Source organism: Pyrus communis, chromosome 7, assembly GCF_041283825.1.
Source record: "Pyrus communis isolate YQ-2024b chromosome 7, ASM4128382v1, whole genome shotgun sequence".
In the NCBI taxonomy this organism is placed as follows: Eukaryota; Viridiplantae; Streptophyta; class Magnoliopsida; order Rosales; family Rosaceae; genus Pyrus; species Pyrus communis.
In genome coordinates, this window is record NC_142571.1 from 17,092,308 (window position 1) to 17,101,344 (window position 9,037).

The following is a 9,037-nucleotide window of genomic DNA, read 5'->3' on the forward strand; positions in this document are numbered from 1 at the left end:
GGGCTGCAAAAATATCGAGATAAAAACCGTTGTTTTGAAAGAACATGATTGCTTGATGATATTGATGAACTGGTTTGATGCAAAATACTTCCAGGGTAGAAGCGTGCTAATAACATGTTGTGGCTTATTTTATTTGATAGAGAGAGAGAGGGGTTGGCGGCACAGAGATAGAATAAAGAGAGATGTGTTTGTAGGGTTGTATAGAGGTGTGTTATTCCTCTACGCAATGCCTTTATTTATAGTAATAAGGGAAGGAATAATCCTTCTCCTCCAAGGAATACGTGTCCTAATAGGGAAGAATAACTAGTGTCAAATCTAATCTAGGATTTGCATAATCACACTTAAATTAGAAGTTTATAACAAGGGAGTCTTATATATAAAGACAAAAACATACAATATAATTCAAGAAACTCCACTAATTTTAGAACATTTTAAGGAGAGACAAACACAAAATCAACTAATACTTAGCCTAAAAACATGGAAACAATTTTTAAATACCAGCCATACCCCTAACAGTTTTGTTTGTAAACAATCCAGCCAACCCAACTTAATGAATTAATGTGTGTCATCAACTCAACCACTTCTTGATCAGTTTTGCATAGTCACTTTTGAAAATACATGTAGCATCAATTTGTATCCTTTATTATTAGAATCAGTCCATCCTCCCTCAACTATTTTTACACGATCAATTTCAAATATATCAATTTTGAATAATTTTTAGTAGAACCAGTTTGTATGATTTTAGTAGAATTAGTTCGAATACTTTTAACAAAACTATATACATGTCATCATTCTTTCCACCCCTTTGCGACAATTTTTGCAGAATCAGTTTTAAATATATGTAGAGTCATTTTTGTATACTTTTTAGTAGAATTTATTTGTGTAGTTTTAGAGCTCGTTTGAATGTGCTTTTAAAATGACTGAAAGCGCTTTTGGTGAAAATGTTTTTGGAACCAATTCTTAGTAAAAATGCAAGTAAATCCTGGAAAAATACTTACAGTGCTTCCTAGAAAAGCACTTAAAGCGCTTCCTAGAAAAGCATATAACTGGTGTTTCTTGCAAAAAACACTTCCAGTGTTTTTCGAACCCAAAAACATTTCCTCTAAAAGGGCTTTCAGTCATTTTAAAAGCACATCCAAACGAGCCCTTAGTAGAATCAGCTTGTACTTTCAATAAAACTACATACATCCCATCAGTCCAATCCCTCCTCGACAATTTTGTAAAATTAGTTTCAAATATAGTAGAATCGGTTTTGTATACTTTTTAGTAGAATCCATTTGTAGAATTTTTAGTAGAATTTTAAATCCTCTCTTCCTCACATTTTCTTATTTCCGATGAATGACAATGTTTATAAAATTTCACTATTGGTTTATCAAACCATTGGTGCTAAATAAATTTCCATTTACAAAATGCACTAGAAAAATTGCCTACGCTCTGCTACGGATTTTCAAACTATCAAACACCCTCAAAAACAAAAATAATAGAGATCAAATGTACGCTTTCAGATTATGTTAAACCTCAAGACATATGTACGTATGCATTAAACACGCAAACAATAGCAGATTATGACCTAATTGCTTTGATAGGACGTAAAGTAAATACAATATGGGAAAGACACCAAATAATAGATCTTGGTATGCCTCTGCTATTATATTACTGGTAATATGAAAGCTGCATAATAGTGGCAAGTTGCAACACATGTAATGTAATACATAATACACAGACGTCACCTAATTGCTACGATAGGAGACGAATAGTACATAAACAATAGAAAAGTGCCACTAATTGAGGGTGGATGTGCTCTCCATTTTACTCTAGGATGGGCTTTTACACACCACTAATTCACAGTAATGGGTAACAAAAGAAAAACAGACAATCACAAAGAAGGCAGCACAGCGTCGCACCTGCGATAAAAATGCAGATGGCTAAAGAATTAACATGAGTATGAAACTCAACATTGGACCTCTAGCAATCATATAACTTTGAACAAAACACTCGGGTAACTTACACTAAAGGCTACTAGTATTACACAAAAGAAACAAAAAACAGAAGAATAATTCAATACCTCTGAATCTCAGATGGGAGGCCAGTATATTCAAATGAATTGAATGATGGAGGCACATTATCACCCTGGCAAAAGATGTAAATCAGATGACTCTGAGCAGATAAAAATTTGATATTAGACATCCAGAGAACAGAACATCAGGACAAAGTTGAGTTTGAAGTTCATTGAACGTCATTCAGAACAAATTCCCATGTTACCTTCATTTAGGACAAAAAATTTACAAAATTAAAGTTGGGTTTTTCATATTCTCTATTGGGTATCCAAAGTCATGCGGAAAGCTGGGAAATAACCAAACCAACATCCAATTTAGTACACACCTAAGAAAAACATAAGTAAGAAATAAAACAATGAAAGATCATAAAAGGTTTAACAATACTAAACTAAATTACAGTTGGATTTAAAGATGCATACTCGAGCAGCTCCTTATTGCTTTCAACTATGGCCAGGTCTTCTTCCTTGAGATTCAAGGATAATTCTATGCCATCTCCGTCTCGTGTATTCATCAACACAATTAGATTCTTGAACTCCGTACCTGGAGTCACCCATGGTGGCTTTCCCCATCCAAAATCGGCTTCATAGAAAGGAAACCTACATCAACTGCTGCAGCTATAAGTTTCTACATCATTCCTTATAATCAGATTCCAATAATCCTTCAAAAATTCCCATACATCGTCCCCGCTGATACCAATATCATAGTTTATTTTAGGGTAAATCTCAGTTTACTACTTTCAAGTTTCGTGGTTTTCAACATTTAGTACATGAAGTTTTTTTCATCCCAGATTCATACCTAAAGTGTTAATTTTGGAACAGTCTTATACATCCGTTAGTCTAGCTGTTAAGTCTCCCGTTAACTGATGACGTTGTGCCCATGTGGACAATGATTGGACGTCACGTGTCATTAAAAATATTAAAATAATTAATTAAAAAAAAAATTAAAAACCCAGAACCCCCTTCGTCTTCCCCACCCGATACCCCTCCACCCTCTCCACCCCATCCACCCCTCGACACCCTTCCTCTTCCCTAAAAATTCCCTCCCTCCCTTCCAAGGCCGGTCCAGAGATTTTTGAAGCTCGGAGCGACGTCAAAAAATGTGTCCTCATTTCATATAAAAAAAATATTTGTTTTGACACGTAAAACATCGATAAAATTATATTTAGAAAAACACTTCAAACTCAATAATTTAGAAATACGTAATAATTAATTTATTTTGTATCAAGAGAAGGAAACTAAAAAACTTCGGGCTTTCAAGTAGATATAATATGAGTTTTGATTTCCAATGAACTTTTAAAGTGTTTTTGTATAAATCGTGAGTTGTTTTTTCTTATTTACTAGCCTCGTCAATATAAGACTAAAAAAATATTAATATTTTTGAGTCTTTAAGGATATGTATAAGTAATGAATGAATATTAAATTAAACCTTTTGATGACACGTAATATTGTTTGCAAATTTAGTCTACTCATTATTTTTTGCTAAAGATTAGACTTGAATTGAAACAGATATTTAAAAATAGCAACTCACATAGCTACTAGCTAGTAAACAAATTAACAACCAAACAAAAATTTGTAAAAATTGAAAAAAATAAACATGCACATAGCGTTTCAAACTTATGATCTCTCGTTATTTTAAACAACAATAATCATTGCTTCTAATTAAACTTCTTGATCATTTAGCCAAATTTTATAAATTTATACTGTTATGAAAAGAAATTTATAAAAATTGGAATGTAAATAAGCACACATGGTGTTTTGAACCTAAGACCTCTTCATTCATTTTAAACAACAAAACCACCAGTTGTAGTTAAATTTCTTTGTCACTAAACCAAATTTTATAAATTTATACTCTTATAAAAACATATATAAATATATCACCCTAATAATTTTGGTGTCCCCAATTTTTTAGGCCCCGGACAATCGCCCTACCCACATTGGGCCTGGGCCGGGCCTGCTCCCTTCTCTTCTCTGCAAATCAAAACAACAAAACAGCCCTTGGTGTGGAAATTGACGATCGGTGTAATGCAGCCAGTTAGATCTCGGCAGAAAGCACCGGCGGACAACGGATACGAGGTCTCGAGAATGGAGACGGAGCGAGCGGTGGTGACGGCGACTTGTTTGTCGAGGCCTAGACTGATGAGGGTGGTGTAGAGATTGTTGCTCAACAAAACAATTTTTCACCCAAAAATAGATATTGCAACAGCTACAATACTACAAATAGTAAAAATTAATACTCAAATCCCCAGTTAAAATTCTCAATAACACCACACAAAAAAAAAAGTTAATCATTTAAAAAAAAATTGAAAAACCTGGTGGCAGTGTAGTCAGCACTTTGCTTAACTCCATGGTCCTCACCATCATCACTCCCTGACCCAAATGAATTTTCACACCCATAACTCGCTTCAGCCGCCGCTTGACCTCCGTGCCTCCACCGCTTGCACTCCACCCCCACACAGACCATATGGACTAGGCACTGAAACACGTACCCGCCAATCCAAGTCCTCAAAGGCACCGAAGACGCCTCTTTCCAACTCATTGACAGCACCCTGACAACAATCCCAAAGAGCCCGGTGTTCCACAAGAGGTCCAACACGATAATCGACCAAGAGTAGGCCCAGTCGCTCTGGCGCTCCTACAACTACTCCGCCATAGCCTCCTGTACCTGGAACGACGGCTTGCGCAACATCATGCGTCGAAGGGAGACGAGGGTTGGTGGTGGTTTAAGTTCAACATCGTCTTTCAGTTTGAATTTTATTAAAACTTTGAAACTAATTGAATTAGGGTTTTCCTTTTGATCTGAAAGAAGTGAACTTTAGGGTTTGAGAATGGGGGATTGAATTGAAAGATTGGGTTTTGGGGATGACTTGATCGGAATATAATATTTTAATATTTTTAATGACACGTGGCGCCCAGTCATTGTCCATGTGGGCGCCATGTCATCAGTTAACGGAAAACTTAACAACCAAACTAACGGATGTATAAGGCTGTTCCAAAATTAACATTTTAGGTATGACTCTACGATGAACAAAACTTCATGTACTAAATGTTGAAAACCACGAAATTTGAGGATGGTAAACTAAGATTTACCCTTTATTTTAAATTCCCTTAAATGTTCTAATACATCAATATGTACAAATTTTCGTAAAAATTACCTTTTACTGGAGACCACAACCTCAAAAGCCGCTACTAAATCCAGAATAATCACAAAGAATTCTGCAATACCTAAAAAAAATTACTAAACTGACATAAAACCAAACCTAGAAATATAAGGGTACAATTCTACAAACCCACCAATTTAATGAAGAATTCTCCAAAACCCAGAACCCTCTGCCAAATGAAATGGTCAAAGCATGGAAAGTAGACTCGAGAAATCCAATCGTCAAAAGCCATCGAAGGAAGGGTTGAAATATAGCTATAAAAACAGATCCAACCAAGTAAAGTAATTCACTTGGTTATTAAACGTAAAATTCTACAAAATCACGAAAAATTTGCTAAAATTCAATTATATTAAATCACAAATTTGAAGCTGATTTTGACATGCAATAGGTCTAAAAGGTACCTGAGGTGATGAGGTATGGTTTGACATCTTCTTCTTTCTTCACCTCTTTCTAAGTTGCTCTTTGCATAAACTACAGTAATTAAAAAAATAACCCAATTACGTTATATTAATCTGTAAATACAATTACAGGTCCACCAGAAAATTATATAACTCAAAATTAAAAAACACCAAGATGAATTTAAGCAAAACCTAGATCAGATTCTAAGAGGGTTTATCAAAAATAATAATTTAATCAGAAATTAACACTGAAAATAAATAAAAAACAAAAAAAAAATTGAAATTTCTTCGTTTCCTTTTACCTATAAGATCCTGAGAGTGCTGGAAAGCTCTAGCTTCACCGTATTAGCTTTCTGGGCTTTTACTCTGGAATCTAGTTGAGAACTGAAGAGGTGGAAGAAAAGAAAAGAAAAAAAAAAAAAAAAAAGAATTCAGCGTCTCCCCCTGAAAACCCGATAGCCACGCACGCGCAACACACATGATCAAGGGTAAAATGGCCACTCCACTATACAATCCCACCAAAATCAGAAAACACTGAAGAAAATGAGGGGCAAATCCGTATGCACACTATATGTAAACAGTAACCCAAAATTGGATTTTAGTGTATATATATAATATATAATATCTTGGATTATTTTTTTCATTTACAAATTCAAATCGTGGTCTTCCCATTAAATAAATTTTCGATAGATTTTTTCCGTAAATAGAGGTTGAAATAAAATTGTTGAATTTTTGGGGAGAAAAGCAAAGCGAAGGTCTTCTGGTTCAGAATTTTCTTGATTTAAAATTCATCTTAATTTGGAATTCAATGGAAGATTATATGTGATGAATTGTTTTTCTTTTTAATTCAGTAATTAAACAAGTGCCATCCCAATTATAAGATTATTCAACTTTATTTTATACATGTATTGACCACCATAAAGTGCACTCCCTGTAATTTTCCTTAAGCATGGAACCAATAAGTTAGAAACTACAACAAGAATCAACATAAATTATGAAGGAGGCCCTTCATAAAATAAATCACATATGAAGAAAACGAACCCAAAAAGAAAACAAATCATAAATCTAAGTGCATTTTGTCTTGGGTCAAAGATTTTCCCACTGGATATGACCAATGTATTCTTGTTGTTATTGTTGGAACTTTTTCTCCAAGTAAGATGTTGGGATCATTCTATTTTGTCATTGATTTCTCAGTCGTGCTCCGCTTTTAATTGTCAATAAAGAATTGTTGGTCATTGGATATTTTCGTAACTTACACTCCAGAGAAAAAAATATGTCAATGATGTCATCTTCTACATGTTTAACTTTCGTCTCTCCTTGAAATGAATTAAAAACCTTATCTCAACACAAAATTAAATCTTAAAAGTACACTTTTAAGAATTAGGTTTATTGTTTGGCTTCCCTTATAAAAAAAATTATAAATGTTACCACACTTGCTCATAAATTTAGAGTTAGGGTACAATGCTGATCTGAGATTACTGCTAGAATTGAATTTGTCAAAGCACCAGTTGACACATCCCGACCCGAAATATCCACCTGGACTTTAAATCGAGCTATGCTGGCCAACACTCGAACGGTGACGAAACCATAAAAGTGTAGTGGAGTGGAATATGTGAGTAAATTTAAACCTAAAAGTGCCTAAATGTAAGAGTGTGCTGGTGAGCGGGGTTCACACGTGATATCAGAGCATAAGTAAAGTACAGTAAAGTAGAATGAGAATTATACCATCGAGAGTATTCCTATAACAACATTTTGCCAGAAAGTCCTCATCAACACAGAAGCTCTGCTACTAAACCTAGAGGGGCGAAAAATAAAGGTGAGTAGGCCTGAAAATAAAGTTTTGTAAAACCTTTTCGAAAACGTATAACCCCTCTCCGTCAAACAAATATAGTTTCCAAATATATATACTACATATAGTATGAAAACAATTATCATAATTAGTAGTATTTCATAAATATGGTAAATCACAATGTTCCACCTATAAAACGTGTAACAACCAGTAATCACGATATCTTGCATAAATGGACATAAAATATTGGGTGCTAATCGACATATGCTAACACACGAGTTCATGCAAAGATATTCTGACATGAACAAGACTGGTGTAATAATGGTTTACGCTCTAGTACTACAATCACGTGAAGACTAGCGCTATGCGCATCACATACGAGTCCTAATTCCTTATAGCAATCTAGGACATGACTGGCACCTACAATGGATCCAAAGAGAGCGTACGGTGCGATGTGAACATACACATGAAGCCTTTCCCTGGCCTAGGCAAGTACAAACACCAGTGTAGCATGCATGATGAACAGTACTATAAATATGGTCATATTAAGAAAATTTCATAATTTACAACAAAAAAATAATAATATCCGTAACCGTAAATATTATTACAGCATCACGTCGAAATATGCATAATCGTGCATCCCGTAAAATTTATGAAGATTTCATAAATTATGTCAATATGCTAATTCTTATAAACATTAATCTAATCCAGGCGTAATGTAGAAAATTCTTTATCAAATATATAAATGGAAACTAAATAAATATATAATATTTAAAATCAAAGACCCACTTATAAATCATGTCGTCGAGTCGAACCCGCCTCGCGGGCATCACAGCTCCTTGTGATGTGTTTCACCTAGAAACAAAATCATTTACGTAAATATATAATGTATATCGTGCTTTTGTACAAACTACGGCTAATAAATAAATTATTTTAAAAGAATCAAATTTCAGAAAACGGATGGCGGATTCAGGTTTGACATATCGAGAAACCTAAGGAAGGACCTCGGGTTCCTCCACGCGTCGTCATAAGGTGGCTGCACTGGCAGCCACGCGCTACACAAGCCGAGGACAGGAAGCCCACACATGCCCTCGCGCGCACGCTGAGTACCAGTGTACTCGCCTTCCCCACAAAGGCCCTGGTTTTGCAGGTTTCAGAGCCATATTCTCGAGCTCATTCTAAGCTCATTTCTCAACCAAATCCGATGGTTCAAAAACCAAAAATGTAGTTAGAAGTGTAAGGAATAATTTATACCAAAAGCAAGGCTCAATGGAGGTCGGAGATGATCGAAAAAGAGGTCTGAATGTGGTCTAACGATCACGGTTCCTTGCTCCAAACATCTAGGGAAGTCTTCCCCATTCGCCCTATCTGTAATAACCTTCCCCCCAAAAAAGTACAAAGGTTATAAACAGTTCCAGATCATCACTAAAAGAGAATTTGATGAATTCTGAGGCTTACCTTGGTCGGGATCACCAAGGACTTCACCGAAAAAACATCAAGTTCAAATAGAGCTCTGTGTGAGCTTCTGCGCACAGTCTCTGTAACCCAAGGCTTGAATTAGTTTGTAGGGGTAAGATGATGGTGGTCTGATGGTGTGTCAAACTTGGCTAGAGATCGTCATCTCAGTTTCTGTGCA

At 35.3% G+C, this 9,037-nt stretch overlaps 2 long non-coding RNA genes across 6 annotated transcripts; both read right to left on the bottom strand.

Annotated features, from left to right (window-relative positions):
• Positions 1-1,625: 1,625 nt before the first annotated feature.
• LOC148695786 (uncharacterized) lies at positions 1,626-2,982 on the bottom strand. Its single transcript, XR_015963952.1, has 2 exons — positions 2,066-2,982; positions 1,626-1,904 (listed from the first exon to the last, which is right to left on the bottom strand). It is a non-coding gene; the product is annotated as an uncharacterized LOC148695786 (long non-coding RNA).
• A 723-nt stretch (positions 2,983-3,705) lies between these two features.
• LOC137735721 (uncharacterized) lies at positions 3,706-6,033 on the bottom strand. Of its 5 annotated transcripts, XR_015963950.1 has the most exons (6): positions 5,915-6,033; positions 5,616-5,685; positions 5,348-5,468; positions 5,209-5,269; positions 4,366-4,718; positions 3,706-4,267 (listed from the first exon to the last, which is right to left on the bottom strand). It is a non-coding gene; the product is annotated as an uncharacterized LOC137735721 (long non-coding RNA). The 5 variants fall into 5 exon arrangements; XR_015963948.1 differs by having other exon boundaries at positions 4,366-5,269; XR_015963949.1 differs by having other exon boundaries at positions 5,209-5,468.
• Positions 6,034-9,037: the final 3,004 nt, after the last annotated feature.